At 49.2% G+C, this 16,391-nt stretch overlaps 1 protein-coding gene across 1 annotated transcript in view; it reads left to right on the plus strand.

Annotated features, from left to right (window-relative positions):
• The window catches only part of LOC140427610 (fibroblast growth factor 4A-like), a 216,104-nt gene that overhangs the window by 177,283 nt on the left and 22,430 nt on the right, over positions 1–16,391 (plus strand). The gene's annotated exons all lie outside the window — the stretch shown is intronic.

Here is a 16,391-nt window from a genome sequence, read left to right on the forward strand (position 1 = left end):
ATTTAATTGTAATACCGTTACATCTGATTGCAGCTTCTCCCTCTCAAACTGCAGGGTAAATTCTATCATATTGTGGTCACTGCTCCCTAAGGGTTCCTTCACCCTAAGTTCCCTAATCAAGTCTGCCTCATTACACATCACCAAATCCAGAATTGCCTGTTCCCTAGTAGGCTCTGTCACAAGCTGCTCCAAAAAACCATCTCTTAGATATTCCACAAATTCCTTTTCTTGGGATCCACTACCAACCTGATTTTCCCAGTCCACCTGCATATTGAAGTCCCCCATGATTATTGTAATATTGCCTTTTTTACATGCCTTTTCTATCTCCTGATTTATTTTCTGCCCCACACCTGACTACTGCTAGGGGGCCTGTACATAACTCCCATCAGGGTCTTTTTACCTTTGCGATTCCTCAATTCTACCCACAGAGATTCTGTGCCTTCTGATCCTACATCGCTCCTTGCTATCGATTTAACTTCATTCCTTCCCAACAATGCAACCCCGCCCCCTTTGCCCATCTGCCTGTCCTTTCGATAGGACACATACCCGTGGATATTTAGATCCCAGCCCTGATCCCCTTGCAGCCACGTCTCGGTGATGCCCACAACATCGTACCGGCCAATTTCAATGTGCGCAACAAGCTCATTTACCTTGCTCCATATACTGCGCGCATTTAGGTACAACACCCTCAATCCTACATTGGCCACCTCCCTTTTCACACCCTCTTCAGTCACTGTATCCTGCACTGTCGCCCTTTTTGATTTTTGACTATGGCTTCTCTGCCTTACACTTCCCCCCTTACTGCTTTTTGTTTCTGGCCCCATTTTACTTCCCTCCGACTTCCTACATTGGATCCCATCCCCCTGCCACATTAGTTTAAACCCTCCCCAACAGCTCTGGCAAACATCCTCCCTAGGACATCAGTTCCAGTCCTGCCCCAGGACCACCAGTTTGTACTGGTCCCACCTCCCCCAGAACCTGGTTCCAATGCCCCAGGAATTTTAATCACTCCCTCTTACACCATCTCTCGAGCCACGCATTCATCCTATCTATCCTGACATTCCTACTCTGACTTAAATGGGTGACCCCCAGAATTCTAGATTCTCTGACAAGAGGAACATCCTCTCCACATCCACCGTCAATATCCTGGAATTTCCTCAATAATTGCTACAATTTAGTGTGCAGGTACGAAATCAGACCAAAAGACTAATGGAAGAGAGGCATAAAGGTGAGTGAGTTTGGCTCCAGCTGTACAAGCTCTGTTTAGACCACATGTGGATTACTGTGTACAGCTATGGGCAGTACACCTTCGAATGCTGACTTTGGAAGGAATATGGAAGAACCATAGAATCTCTACAGTGCAGTAGCACATTCGGCCCATCGAGTCTGCACTGACGCACTGAACAAGCACACTACCCAGACCCCTGCCTTATCGCACAACCTACTACCCTACCTAACGTACACTTCTTTGGACACTAAGGGCAATTTATCATGGCCAATACACCTAACCTGCACATCTTTGGACTGTAGGAGGAAACCCACGCAGACACGGGGAGGATGTACAAACTCCCACAGTCACCCAAGGCCAGAATTGAACCGTGTCCTTGGGGCTGTGAGGCTGCAGTGCTAACCACTGTGCCACCGTGCTGCCCTGGAGCTGTGAGGCAGCAGTGCTAACCACTGTGCCACCGTGCTGCCCTGGAGCTGTGAGGCCGCAGTGCTAACCACTGTGCCAACGTGAAGCCCTCAAATGCAGCAGCACTGTATCAAGGCTCAAAGAGGTTTTTGGGAAGAGAGTATGCAAACTAGGTTTATATTCCCTATGGTTGTGCAATATTGGCATCACCAACAATGTCAGCAGCAATCTGCAAATATGTTCTTCAAACTCCAAAAGGCATTTGCTAAGCTTCCACATCAAAGGTTACGCAACAAGATAAGAGCGTGTGGTGTAGAGTGTAATATATTAGCATGGATATGGGATTAGTTAGCTAACAGGAAGCAGAGTTTAGGGATAAATTGGCCTTTTCAGGTTGGAAGATGTGATAAGCGGTGTGCCATAGGGATCAGTGCTGGGGTCTCAACTATTCACAAATCTACACCAATGAATTGGATGAAGGGACAAGATGTAGCTCAATTAGCTGATGTCCCCAACATAGGTCGGAAAGTAAATTATCAAGAGAGGATAGTGTCTCCAAAGGAATAAAGGTAGGTTAAATGAGTGGGCAAAAAAATTGAGAGATAGAGAATAATGTGGGAACGTGTCCACTGTCATGTGAGAGTACCTTTAAGAAATGGGTGTTTAAGAAATGTACCTTTAAGAAGTGGGTGTTTATCAGTGATGTCAGAGTGTGGGTGGAGCTGGGCTGTCTGTCAGCTTTCTACTTTCGTTTTAGGCTGTTTGCTGCAGGGCGTGTTTTAGTTTTGTTTTCAGTGTTGGAGCTGAAGCCAGACAGAGCAGGTGTACTGTTGATCTCTCTGCCATGAAAAGACTGTCTCCTGATCATTTGGTGAATTCAGAATTATAAATGTTCTCAGTGGTGAATGTAAACCTGATGTGCTTCTGTTAAAAGGTGTTTCTTTTGTCTTCTGGATGTTGTTTGGGACGTTATTAAGGATTACTTAGTGTTGTATTCTTGGAGGGTTGTATTTGAATTAATGGTTGGTAAGATGTTCACTGTATGTTTTTACAAGGTTAACTTGAGTTCATAGAATAAACATTGTTTTGCTTTAAAAAATACTTTTCCATTTCTGCTGTACCACACCTGTAGAGTGGGCCGTGTGCTCCCCATAACCACAATCTATTAAAAGTTGTGGGTCAGGTGAACTCCATGATACACTTTGGGGTTCTCTAAACCCTGGCACCACTCTGGCAGGATGAATAGAAAAGCAGCAAGTTATCTCCATGGGTTCCCCCACAAGTCACGAAAGACGTGCTGTTAGGTAAATTGGACATTCTGAATTCTCCCTCTGTGTGCCCGAACAGGCGCCGGAACGTGGCAACTAGGGGCTTTTCACAGTAACTTCATTGCAGTGTTAATGTAAGCCTACTTGTGACAATAATAAAGATTATTATTATTAAATGGAGCGAGATTTCAGATCTCAGTGTTATAGAGGGATCTGGATGTCCTGGTATGTGAATCTCAAAATGTTGGCATTGTGGTACGTTAAGTGATTCGGACGTCAATGCAAGAGGAATGGAATGTAAAAGATTTGTACAGGGCCCTAGTGAGACTGGATCTGGAGCAGTGTGTACAGTTCAGGTCCCCTTATTTAAGAAAGGATATAATTGCAGTTCAGAGAAGGTCCACTTGACTGAATGAAATGAAAATCGCTTATTGTCACGAGTAGGCTTCAGTGAAGTTACTGTGAAAAGCCCCAGGTCGCCACATTCCGGTGCCTGTTCGGGGAGGCTGTTACGGGAATTGAACCGTGCTGCTGGCCTGCCTTGGTCTGCTTTAGAAGCCAGCGATTTAGCCCTGTGCTAAACAGCCCCTGATGAAGGAGTTATCCTATTGTGGTGTTGGGTGCTCTGGTGCACAGATGAGCCAACACAGTTGTATGTGGTACAACTCTATTTTATTATAACTCTTATAATACAGTTCGTTCTGGATACTCTGCACGTGCTGTCTCCCTGAGTGTGTTTGGCAATAGATGTGTCCTGGTTCTCCTCTGCAGCTCTTACTGACCACCAGGGGTCGTGTCTGTGCTTTTATATCTTTCTGTCATTGGTTGTGGTGTTGTGTGTTCTGATTTGTCTGTTGGTGTGTCTATCATGATGTGTGTGTTTGAATATCATGACATCCCCCCTTTTTACAAAGACAAGTGCCTACGTGGTTATAAATATAATTGTGTCGTGAGTGCATCTAAGAGTGTGCGTTTGTGTTGTGTACAGCGTGTGTTTATGACGTAACTATTTACATGGGGCGATGTCGGGTGCGTCACACTAACAAGGTTGTACCATAACAAAACTTGGATGCGAGAGAAAAAAAAAAAACTTGAACATTGGTCCGGTCAGACGATATCTGGAACAATAAACAACAACAGGTTATAATACAGAAGTGTTTGACTTTTTGAACGTATTAACAGCGTTATAAGTCCAGTCTAATGGGTGACCGCCTCAAGAATGGGCTGGTCCTCAAGCCGGTTCAGCTGTGGAGATTTGGGGTCACACTGGTTCACCTTGGACTGTTGGAGGTGATGCTGTTGCCGAAGTCTCTACTTTACCATTTGTTGTACTTCGTGCAGTGCTTGGTTTTTTTCATTCGTGCAAATATCACATTCAACATCTTTGTTAGTGGTGGCCTGGCTGTGGTTTGGTTCTGGTGGCGATGGAAGGGGCATGATCCGTGGCATCTCCACAAAGTCATCCTTGGGAACCAGTGGAGGATCCGGCGTGTGCGTACGGTGCAGTTGCGAGCGTGGAAGGCGGCACAAAGCCCGCTGATTGCGCCTACGCACCAATCCATCCGCCCTGCATGCCAGGAACAAGGTGGAGTCTGTTTTCTTTTTATGTTTGTGGTGGACGGCATCTTGTAGCCGATGGGTCGTTGCCATCGAAGTAGCACCATCACTAATATCATGCAAGGCGATGACTGTGCCAGATGTGGAAGTTGGCCAAGACCGTGTACGCTGGTTCCGGCCACCTGCTGTGCCGGAAGGGCGACTCCGCAGAGAAACGTCGAAGCATGTCGCCTTGGAGAGAGAATTGTTGCTCGCATCAACGTCTGGCGATGGCGCGAGTTGGTGTGTCCATCTTGGACCGCCGGTGCTGGTTGCCACTGTCGACCCAGTGGGACTGCCACGCGATCCATTCCCTGTCGCCGTGGCATCTGCCGTCACCCTGAGCGTGCCATCACCGAGGCCGCGACACCGCCCGTCCGGAGCAAGGTCTGGTGTGCGCAAATCAGAGTCGGCGCTTGGCTGCTCCCCATCTGGAGTCCGGTCTGCCTTCCGTCGATGCCCCCCGTCCGGAGTCCGAACAGGTTCACTGGAGGCAGCCGAGATTCCCTGAAGCTGCACTTCTGGAGTCGGAACATGCAGGAATGCACCAACCAGTGGAGAGGCTCGAGCCATCGAGGGTGGAAGCAGTGCGCCGCCACCGCAGTCGTCAGTGGTCCCACCGTGATCGTCGAGTGCCTCGGTACGCACTAGGCGAGGTCTGTCACCTTGCACCTTTTGCATGGGAAGTGGGATGCTGTCGTCACTCGTCTCACATCCCGTGGATAGATCGTCATTAGCAGCTTGCTGTTCACTAGGGTTGGGTAAATTGTCAGAGTTTTCATCTGGTGGTGCACACCATGTCGGTGGACTGTCATTGTCTTGCCATTGTCCTTCATTTGGGCTTTTCTTCTTTGGAACTTTAAATCTTCCCCCAGACATTGCAGAACCTTGTTTATTACCCCCAAATTCTCCCATATGTATGGTCTCGAATATAGGATCCACTGTTTCTATCAACATTGTACCATTTTCCAAAGAACATTCCGTTTCACTTTTCTTCTCAGGTACCTCATATGTAACTTTGTTTAATGTACATGCCTTCATGGTCTCTGGGTCTGATTTTGCTGGGACTGGCATGGTCACAGTCTCTCTTTTACTGTTCTCAATTGCCCACATTATACTCCCCATACATAACTGCTTAATCACTGGGGTTAGTGTGGTACAATGGATAATCGGGTCGACCTTATCTGCATCTTCACCATTCGTGGAAAGCACACTTGGTTCACTTGACACTGCTGTGGGTTTTAAATTCGTTATCTGGCTACTCGATGTCGGTGTCCTCAGGATTCTTGCTCCAATGTTCTGCTCAATAATCAGTGGAGTGTGTATAGGTTCAATGCAATTAATGTTCCCCTCCAGGTTTGAAGAGTCATTACTGACTAACTGCTGGTCTCCGAAGTTGGGATTTTGCGGCATTGTGTTGAAGGGAGACATTTGTCCCTGCTGTAGATATGATTCAGGTTGTGTTATTTCCATTACCTGAGGATCAATGTCTTGTCCATTTTTTCGATCCGTACTAAAACACTGGCAATTCTCAGTCTGCTCCTTGCAAGTTAAACATTCAATTAATTTCGTTAGCAAATCCTCAGCATCCTTCTGTGGCCGTGCAGCATTATTAATCTCTGTTCGGCTACAATGATCCTGAAGGTCAGCGCATAAACCTTTTTTCTTCGGGCTTGGACGAGGCGATTCCTTTGGCTTGTCTTCAGTTGGGCTTGAACAGTCTTCAGCGCTGTGCCCTTTATTGTAGCATGAGAGACCGTCATGGTCATGCTGCTGTGTAGTGGAGCATGGTAGGCTGTTATAGCCTTCTTGCTGTTCACGGGAGCATGGCAGACTTGCATCGTCTGCCGCTGGTTGGTCAGGAGAGGTTGCTAGACCCTCATGGTCTTGTTCCTGCAAGGACTGCGCTCTGGAGTCTTGCGTTCCTTCCATCGTGGAGTCCGTCCACGAGCTCTCTGTGGAGGCTTGTGACACTGGAGTCACTTCTTGTTCGTGCAAGGACTGCGCTCTGGAGTCTTGCGTTGCTTCTATCGTGGAGGCTGTCCACGAGCTCTCTGTGGAGGCTTGTGACACTGGAGTCACTTCTTGTCCGTGCAAGGACTGCGCTCTGGAGTCTTGCATTTCTGCAATTGTGGAGTCTGTCCATGAGCTTGCTGTGGAAGCTTGTGACACTGGAGTCACTTCTGGTTCATGCAAGGACTGCACTCTGGAGTCTTGCATGTCTTCTTTCATAGAGTCGGGAACGTTGAGCGGGACGTGGACCACGCTCTGTGTGGCAGCAGGGCACTCTCCGTGTGCTTGCACCGCTCCCTGTCTGTTAATGTCAGGCTGCAGCATCATCCGGTACTGATAAGTTGGAACGTCATATCTGCTGGATTGAAGATCCTCAAATCCGAAAAATGAATCCGCATCTGCGTCGGATTCAATGTGGGGGCCGCCAATGTGCAACACGAAAGGTTCGTCCGAGTCATAGTCATATAGGACCACGGAGCTATCATTGGGCTTGCGAGGTCCGGAAACACTGTAAAAATCGTCATCGAAGTATTCAAGGTCGGAATCATCGGCTTGTGCGTAGGTAACTGCTTGTCGGAGGGTTCTTCGGAGGTTAAATTCATCTCCTGGGTCAATTTGCGGCACTGTGCTGTCATTCCAGGTGAAGGAAGGTTGTTTTACAGCTTTAACAGATTTTTGTTTTTTTGATTTGGGACGTTTCCCTTTTAAATTGGTGCAGTCTGGGGCCTCTGACATCCTGACGCTCGGTATGTAGCACGTAGGAAGCGACTGCGCATGCTCAGATCGCTGTTCCTTTACCGATGGCCGTTTTCTTGACTGCGCATGCGCACCATATTGCGCATGCGCAAACGAAACTTCCGGTTCTGCGCACTGCTCGCGCAACTGTGCTAGCGTTATACCTTTAGCAAGATGGCCGCCGACCTCGACCCAGCCTTTTCTCAGGCCCGGGATTTCGGGCTCCGGGATCCCAGCCACGAGGTGAGTACTGCAGCTTTTCTTACCTTTATGTGCCCATTGGATTGCGTTTTCTTCACAGTACTTGGCGAATTTGCCCAGGACTGCCTGGTAATCGTACCTTTGCTGCCTCCTGAAGAACCTGAACCTTCTGAACATTGCTCTTGCCCTTGCACCGGCGACGGTGAGGAGAAATTCAATTTTTTCCTTATCATCCAGGTCCTTGAGTTCAGCTGCCGCCAGGAACAACTCGAACATTTGCCGGAATCGCCGCCAGTTTTCGCGGAGGTCGCCGTGGCACTGGAGCGCCTGCGGAACCGGGAGCTCGTACATCATGCCTGGGCACTGCTGGTTGTCTCTGTCACTGAGGTATGCCGGCAGGTATCGATCCACTCCTGTACCATGTGGTGTTGGGTGCTCTGGTGCACAGATGAGCCAACACAGTTGTATGTGGTACAACTCTATTTTATTATAACTCTTATAATACAGTTCGTTCTGGATACTCTGCACGTGCTGTCTCCCTGAGTGTGTTTGGCAATAGATGTGTCCTGGTTCTCCTCTGCAGCTCTTACTGACCACCAGGGGTCGTGTCTGTGCTTTTATATCTTTCTGTCATTGGTTGTGGTGTTGTGTGTTCTGATTTGTCTGTTGGTGTGTCTATCATGATGTGTGTGTTTGAATATCATTACACCTATGAGGAAAGGTTGAGTAGGCTGGGCCTGAATCGATTGGCGTTTAGACGAATGACCCGTGATCTTATTGAAACATGTGAGATGCTGAGGGGACTCGACAGGGTGGAGACTGAGAGGATGATTCATTGGGGAATCTAGAACCAGGGGACACAGTTTAAAGATAAGGGTCGGGATTCTCCAGTCCGCCAGCTGCGTTTTCCTGCGGGGCGCTGCATCGCCGACAGCGGGAACCTCCGCCAGCCGGCCAATGGGATTTCCCATTGTGGCCACCCCACACCGTCGGGAAACCCGCGGGCGTAACTGCGCTGCCGGCGGAGCGGAGGAGGATCCCGCCGATGGAGAATTCCGCTGAAGAGATCTCTCCTTTAAAGGCAGAGGGGAGCAGAAATCTCTCCTCCCAAATGGTCCTTAGTCTGTGGAATTTTCTTCCCTGGAGAGCAGTGGAGATAGAATTTTGATAGACAAGGATGTCAGGGTTATGGGGGTAGACAGGAAAGTGAGATTTGAGACCACGAACAGATTAGCAATGATCCTATGAATGGCGGGGCAGACGAGAAGGACAGAGGTGCCTCCTCTTGCTCCTTAGTTCTCTGTTTCTACACCAGCATTTATTGCCCATCCCTAATTGTCCTTGAAAAAGTTGCATTGAGGTATACTCTCAACAACTGACTGCTTGTTAGGCCATTTCAGACTGTAGCAAAAAGCCATCAGTGGGTCTGGAGTCACAGGTAGGCCAGACCGGGTAAGGACGGCAGATTTCCTTCCCTAAAGGACATGAGTGAACCAGATGGGGTTTTACAATAACCCAGTAGATTCTTGGTCACCATGACTAGCACTGGCTTTATGTTACAGATTTATTCAACTTAATTAACTGGATTTAAACGAACAATGCTTGGATTTCAAGGTTATATCTTGGATTTTGGATTACTACATAACTTTAATAAGGACACGGGGAGTCACATTGAGCAAAATAAAAACAAAGTTTTATTTACAAACGATGTATACTCTTCCCGATGGAAGCCTACCAGCTTCCTGCTTGGCCAGTGACTCACTGGCTGACCTTCTAAACACTGAGTGATTGACAAACCCGTCCCCTAACGGGGAGCATGTACTCCAGAAGGGGCACAGGGGTGACAAGCGTTCCCACCCCATAGGCCCCGTGCAAGACATTACATTCCTCCCCCCACAAAGTCCAAAGACCCCCTCAATGAGCGATGAGGTGGAGAAGGAGGAGACGGTGGAGGACAGCAGAGTCTCTTCTGGCAAGGCTTCATGGAGATGATGTGCCGGATGGTCAGGGTGCACCGCACCAGTGAATGCCGTCTGCAACGCGAAAGTCATGGCGGACGACCATCAGAAGGCGGCTGAACTATGGAGTCTCCGTCCGAGACCTCAGATATCTGTGTCCCCATCTCGGAGTTGCAAGATACAAAGTTGGGCATCTCAGTGACAAGAGAGACTGGGGGTGTCGCTACAGGCTGGTTCGGTAATGGAGCCGGAGGATCCAGGCCAGGCTTCTTTCGGGGCGCTTCACGAGAGAGCAACCTCCGTGAGTGAATGTGATCCGGGTACCGTCGGATTAGCTGCCCCCAGACTGAAACTTGGTAAGAGGCTGGCCCTGTTTGATGGACGACAATCCCAGAGAGCACCGTCGTTGAAGTTACGAATGAACACCGTGTTGTCAGGTGCGACGCGGTGAAGATGTCGACGTTGGGTTACGGCGGTCCTTTGAACACCGTGTTGTCAGGTGTGAAATGTCGAAGAGATCCTCATCGAACTGGGCACAGCCGTTGCAAATCTTGGGTACGGTGCACCGTCACACTGATGCCCTGTACAATCAAAACTTGGCAAAACTTGGTTCCAACTCCATCTACAGGTTTGCTGACGATACGACCATAGTGGGCCGGATGTCGAATAACGATGAGTCCGAATACAGGAGGGAGATAGAGAACCTAGTGGAGTGGTGTAGCAACAACAATCTCTCCCTCAATGTTAGCAAGACTAAAGAGCTGGTAATTGACTTCAGGAAGCAAAGTACTGTACACACCCCTGTCAGCATCAATGGGGCCGAGGTGGAGATGGTTAGCAGTTTCAAATTCCTAGGGGTGCACATCTCCAAAAATCTGTCCTGGTCCACCCACGTTGACGCTACCACCAAGAAAGCACAACAGCGCCTATACTTCCTCAGGAAACTAAGGAAATTCGGCATGTCCACATTGACTAGGGGGCATAGGTTTAAGATGCGAGGGGCAAGGTTTAGAGTAGATGTACGAGGCAAGTTTTTTACGCAGAGGGTAGTGGGTGCCTGGAACTCGCTACCGGAGGAGGTGGTGGAAGCAGGGACGATAGTGACATTTAAGGGGCATCTTGACAAATATATGAATAGGATGGGAATAGAAGGATACGGCCCCAGGAAGTGTAGAAGATTGTAGTTTAGTCGGGCAGTATGGTCGGCACGGGCTTGGAGGGCCGAAGGGCCTGTTCCTGTGCTGTACATTTCTTTGTTCTTTGTTCTTTGTTTGTTGACTCTTACCAACTTTTACAGATGCACCATAGAAAGCATCCTATCGGGCTGCATCACAGCCTGGTATGGCAACTGCTCGGCCCAGGACCGCAAGAAACTTCAGAGAGTCGTGAACACCGCCCAGTCCATCACACAAACCTCCCTCCCATCCATTGACTCCATCTACACCTCCCGCTGACTGGGGAAAGCGGGCAGCATAATCAAAGATCCCTCCCACCCGGCTTACTCACTCTTCCAACTTCTTCCATCGGGCAGGAGATACAGAAGTCTGAGAACACGCACAAACAGACTCAAAACAGCCTGTTTTCCCCCGCTGTTACCAGACTCCTAAATGACCCTCTTATGGACTGATTTCATTAACACTACACCCTGTATGCTTCATCCGATGCCGGTGTCTATGTAGTTACATTGTATATGTTGTGTTGCCCTATTATGTATTTTCTTTTATTCCCTTTTCTTCTCATGTATTTAATGATCTGTTGAGCTGCTCGCAGAAAAATACTTTTCACAAATCCAATCCAATCCAAACTCAGTCGTGGTATGGAGCCTACAACCCATTAACATCTGAGCGGGGTCTATCCCAGTTACTGCGTGTGGTGCGGTCCTGTACGAGAATACAAATCTTGTTTTCATCAAGCCTGACGTCTGTTTCTTGAGCCCCTGTTTAAATGTCTGCACGACCTCTGCCAAACCATTCAATGCCGGATGGTATAGGGCATGTGGACACGGCGAATCAACGACCTTCCTTCCATCGTAAGGTCAGTAGTGGGGATGTTTGCAGACGACTGCACAATGTTCAGCGCCATTCGCGACTCCCCAGATACTGACGCAGTCCCTGTCCAAATGCAGCAAGACCTGGACAATATCCAGGCTCGGGGCTGACAAGGGGCAACTTACATCCGCGCCACACAAGTGCCCGGCAATGACCATCTCCTACAAGGGAGGATCTAACCATCGTTCCTTGACATTCAATGGCATTACCATCGCTGAATCCCCCACAATCACCATCCTGGGGGTTACCATTGATCAGAAACTGAACTGGAAAAGCCACATTAATACTGTGGCTACCAGGACAGGTCAAAGGTTAGGAATCCTATAGCGGGTAACTCACCTCCTGACTCCCCAAAGCCTGTCCACCATCTAAGGCACAAGTCAGGAGTGTGATGGAAACTCTCCACTTGCCTGGATGAGCGCAGCTCCAACAACACTCAGCTCGACATCATCCAGGACAAAGCAGCCCCTCTTGATTGCTCCTCCTTCCACAAACATTCAGACCCTCCACCACCGACGCACAGTGACAGCCGTGTGTACCATCTACAAGATGCACTGCAGTAACTCGCCAAGGCTCCTTCGGCAGCACCTTCCAAACCCACAGTCGCTACCATGTAGAAGGACAAGAGCCGCAGATCCCTGGGAACCCCACCACCTGGAGGTTCCCCTCCGAGTCACTCACCACCCTGACTTGGAAATATATCGCCGTTCCTTCACTGTCGCTGGGGCAACATCCTGGAACGCCCTCCCTAACAGCACAGTGGGTGTACCTACACCTCAAGGACTGCAGCGGTTCATGAAGGCAGCTCACCCCCACCTTCTGAAGGGCAACTAGGGATGGACAATAAATGCTGGTCTAACCAGCGACACCCACATCCCATAAATGAAAACGAAATATTCTGTAGTCACGATACCAACTCGGTGTTTGAATCACCAGTGGATCACTCCGCTGTATTAAATCAATATCTTTAAATGATTATCGACGGGGTTGGGTTAAAGTGTTGCCCCACAAGTGTCACTATCTGGTCGAACGTCCGGGTGAGACTTCGGATCACACTGAACGTGTGCGGACCGTGACCGCTTGGCCCTCGTTCTCCGTGATACTGTCCTGGAAGAAATAACGCATTAATTCAGCTTATTGGTTCCAGTCTCCAACACCTGGGTCAAATGTATCTCACCCCCAAACAGAGGCATGGCCAATCAATGAAATCCAAACTTGGTCCAGAAATCGGGGAGGTGTCTCAGTTGAGTAGGCCGCAGCATCTATAATCAGCTAGTTTACTCCTCGTCGCCAGTTTACTAATGACACGGGGTCCACATCGAGTAAAATAAGAAACAAAGTTTTATTCACATGAACGATATGTACACTACCCGGTTGATCCGTTCCGGGTTCCTGCTTGGTTCCTTGCTGGCTGACCTTATATGCTCTAGTTAATTGAGATACGCCGCCCCGACCGGGGAAGCTTGTACTCCACAGGAGCATGGAGAAGACACGCATTCCCACCCTGTAGGCCTCGTGCGGGTATGACAATAACCATCATAATACCATTCTAATGAAATGGGAAGTTAAATTGTAATTTGATTGAGGTTTTTAGAATATTGAAAAGAATTACATGATTCAATATACACGTTAACTAATCACTGAAATAGATTCCAGCCTGCAATTCAATCCTGGGTATGACACATCCCACCTTTCAACTACACTTCCCATGTTAACTTTCAGTTTGTAATTCGCTCCAGAGTATCTGTAGTGCTCCGTGTTACTGACTGTATCACACTGTCACTCAGTAACCCCTCTCCCCCAGCACCGTGTTACTGACTGTATCTCTACTGATGTTAATCCAGCACCCTCACACTGTCACTCAGTAACCCCTCTCCCCCAGCACCGTGTTACTGACTATCTCTACTGATGTTAATCCAGCTCCCTCTCACTCACTCAGTAACCCCTCTCCCCCAGCACCCTGTGTTACTGACTGTATCCCTACTGATGTTAATCCAGCTCCCTCACACTGTCACTCAGTAACCCCTCTCCCCCAGCACCCTGTGTTCCTGACTGTATCTCTACTGATGTTAATCCAGCTCCCTCACACTGTCACTCAGTAATCCCTCTCCCCCAGCACCCTGTGTTACTGACTGTATCTCTACTGATGTTAATCCAGCTCCCCCACACTGTCACTCAGTAACCCCTCTCCCCCAGCACCCTGTGTTACTGACTGTATCTCTACTGATGTTAATCCAGCTCCCTCACACTGTCACTCAGTAACCCCTCTCCCCCAGGTCTCCGTGTTACTGACTGTATCTCTACTGATGTTAATCCAGCTCCCTCACACTGTCACTCAGTAACCCCTCTTCCCCAGCACCGTGTTACTGACTGTATCTCTACTGATGTTAATCCAGCTCCCTCACACTGTCACTCAGTAACCCCTCTCCCCCAGCACCCTGTGTTACTGACTGTATCTCTACTGATGTCAATCCAGCTCCCTCACACTGTCACTCAGTAATCCCTCTCCCCCAGCACCCTGTGTCACTGGCTGTATCTCTACTGATGTTAATCCAGCTCCCTCACACTGTCACTCAGTAACCCCTCTCCCCCAGGTCTCCGTGTTACTGACTGTATCTCTACTGATGTTAATCCAGCTCCCTCACACTGTCACTCAGTAACCCCTCTTCCCCAGCACCGTGTTACTGACTGTATCTCTACTGATGTTAATCCAGCTCCCTCACACTGTCACTCAGTAACCCCTCTCCCCCAGCACCCTGTGTTACTGACTGTATCTCTACTGATGTTAATCCAGCTCCCTCACACTGTCACTCAGTAACCCCTCTCCCCCAGCACCCTGTGTTACAGACTGTATCTCTACTGATGTTAATCCAGCTCCCTCACACTGTCACTCAGTAACCCCTCTCCCCCAGCACCCTGTGTTACTGACTGTGTCTCTACTGATGTTAATCCAGCTCCCTCACACTGTCACTCAGTAACCCCTCTCCCCCAGCACCCTGTGTTACTGACTGTATCTCTACTGGTGTTAATCCAGCTCCCTCACACTGTCACTCAGTAACCCCTCTCCCCCAGCACCCTGTGTTACTGACTGTATCTCTACTGATGTCAATCCAGCTCCCTCACACTGTCACTCAGTAATCCCTCTCCCCCAGCACCCTGTGTCACTGGCTGTATCTCTACTGATGTTAATCCAGCTCCCTCACACTGTCACTCAGTAACCCCTCTCCCCCAGGTCTCCGTGTTACTGACTGTATCTCTACTGATGTTAATCCAGCTCCCTCACACTGTCACTCAGTAACCCCTCTCCCCCAGCACCCTGTGTTACAGACTGTATCTCTACTGATGTTAATCCAGCTCCCTCACACTGTCACTCAGTAACCCCTCTCCCCCAGCACCCTGTGTTACTGACTGTATCTCTACTGATGTTAATCCAGCTCCCTCACACTGTCACTCAGTAACCCCTCTCCCCAGCACCCTGTGTTACTGACTGTATCTCTACTGATGTTAATTCAGCTCCCTTACACGGTCACTCAGTAACCCCTCTCCCCCAGCACCCTGTGTTACTGACTGTATCTCTACTGATGTTAATCCAGCTCCCTCACACTGTCACTCAGTAACCCCTCTCCCCCAGCACCCTGTGTCACTGACTGTATCTCTACTGATGTTAATCCAGCTCCCTCACACTGTCACTCAGTAACCCCTCTCCCCCAGGTCTCCGTGTTACTGACTGTATCTCTACTGATGTTAATCCAGCTCCCTCACACTGTCACTCAGTAACCCCTCTTCCCCAGCACCGTGTTACTGACTGTATCTCTACTGATGTTAATCCAGCTCCCTCACACTGTCACTCAGTAACCCCTCTCCCCCAGCACCCTGTGTCACTGACTGTATCTCTATTGATGTTAATCCAGCTCCCTCACACTGTCACTCAGGAACCCCTCTCCCCCAGCACCCTGTGTTACTGACTATCTCTACTGATGTTAATCCAGCTCCCTCACACTGTCACTCCGTAACCCCTCTCTCCCCCAGCACCCTGTGTTACTGACTGTATCTCTACTGATGTTAATCCAGCTCCCTCACACTGTCACTCAGTAACCCCTCTCCCCCAGCACCCTGTGTTACTGACTGTATCTCTACTGATGTTAATCCAGCTCCCTCTCACTCACTCAGTAACCCCTCTCCCCCAGCACCCTGTGTTACTGACTGTATCTCTACTGATGTTAATCCAGCTCCCTCACACTGTTACTCAGTAACCCCTCTCCCCCAGCACCCTGCGTTACTGACTGTATCTCTATTGATGTTAATCCAGCTCCCTCACACTGTCACTCAGTAACCCCTCTCGCCCAGCACCCTGTGTTACTGGCTGTATCTCTACTGATGTTAATCCAGCTCCCTCACACTGTCACTCCGTAACCCCTCTCTCCCCCAGCACCCTGTGTTACTGACTGTATCTCTACTGATGTTAATCCAGCTCCCTCACACTGTCACTCAGTAACCCCTCTCCCCCAGCACCCTGTGTTACTGACTGTATCCCTACTGATGTTAATCCAGCTCCCTCACACTGTTACTCAGTAACCCCTCTCCCCCAGCACCCTGTGTTACTGACTGTATCTCTACTGATGTTAATCCAGCTCCCTCACACTGTTACTCAGTAACCCCTCTCCCCCAGCACCCTGTGTTACTGGCCGTATCTCTACTGATGTTAATCCAGCTCCCTCACACTGTCACTCCGTAACCCCTCTCTCCCCCAGCACCCTGTGTTACTGGCTGTATCTCTACTGATGTTAATCCAGCTCCCTCACACTGTCACTCAGTAACCCCTCTCCCCCAGCACCCTGTGTCACTGACTGTATCTCTACTGATGTTAATCCAGCTCCGTCACACTGTCACTCAGTAACCCCTCTCCCCCCAGCTCCCCCACACTGTCACTCCGTAA

The sequence above is a fragment of the Scyliorhinus torazame genome, chromosome 8 (genome assembly GCF_047496885.1).
Source record: "Scyliorhinus torazame isolate Kashiwa2021f chromosome 8, sScyTor2.1, whole genome shotgun sequence".
Lineage (NCBI taxonomy): Eukaryota > Metazoa > Chordata > Chondrichthyes > Carcharhiniformes > Scyliorhinidae > Scyliorhinus > Scyliorhinus torazame.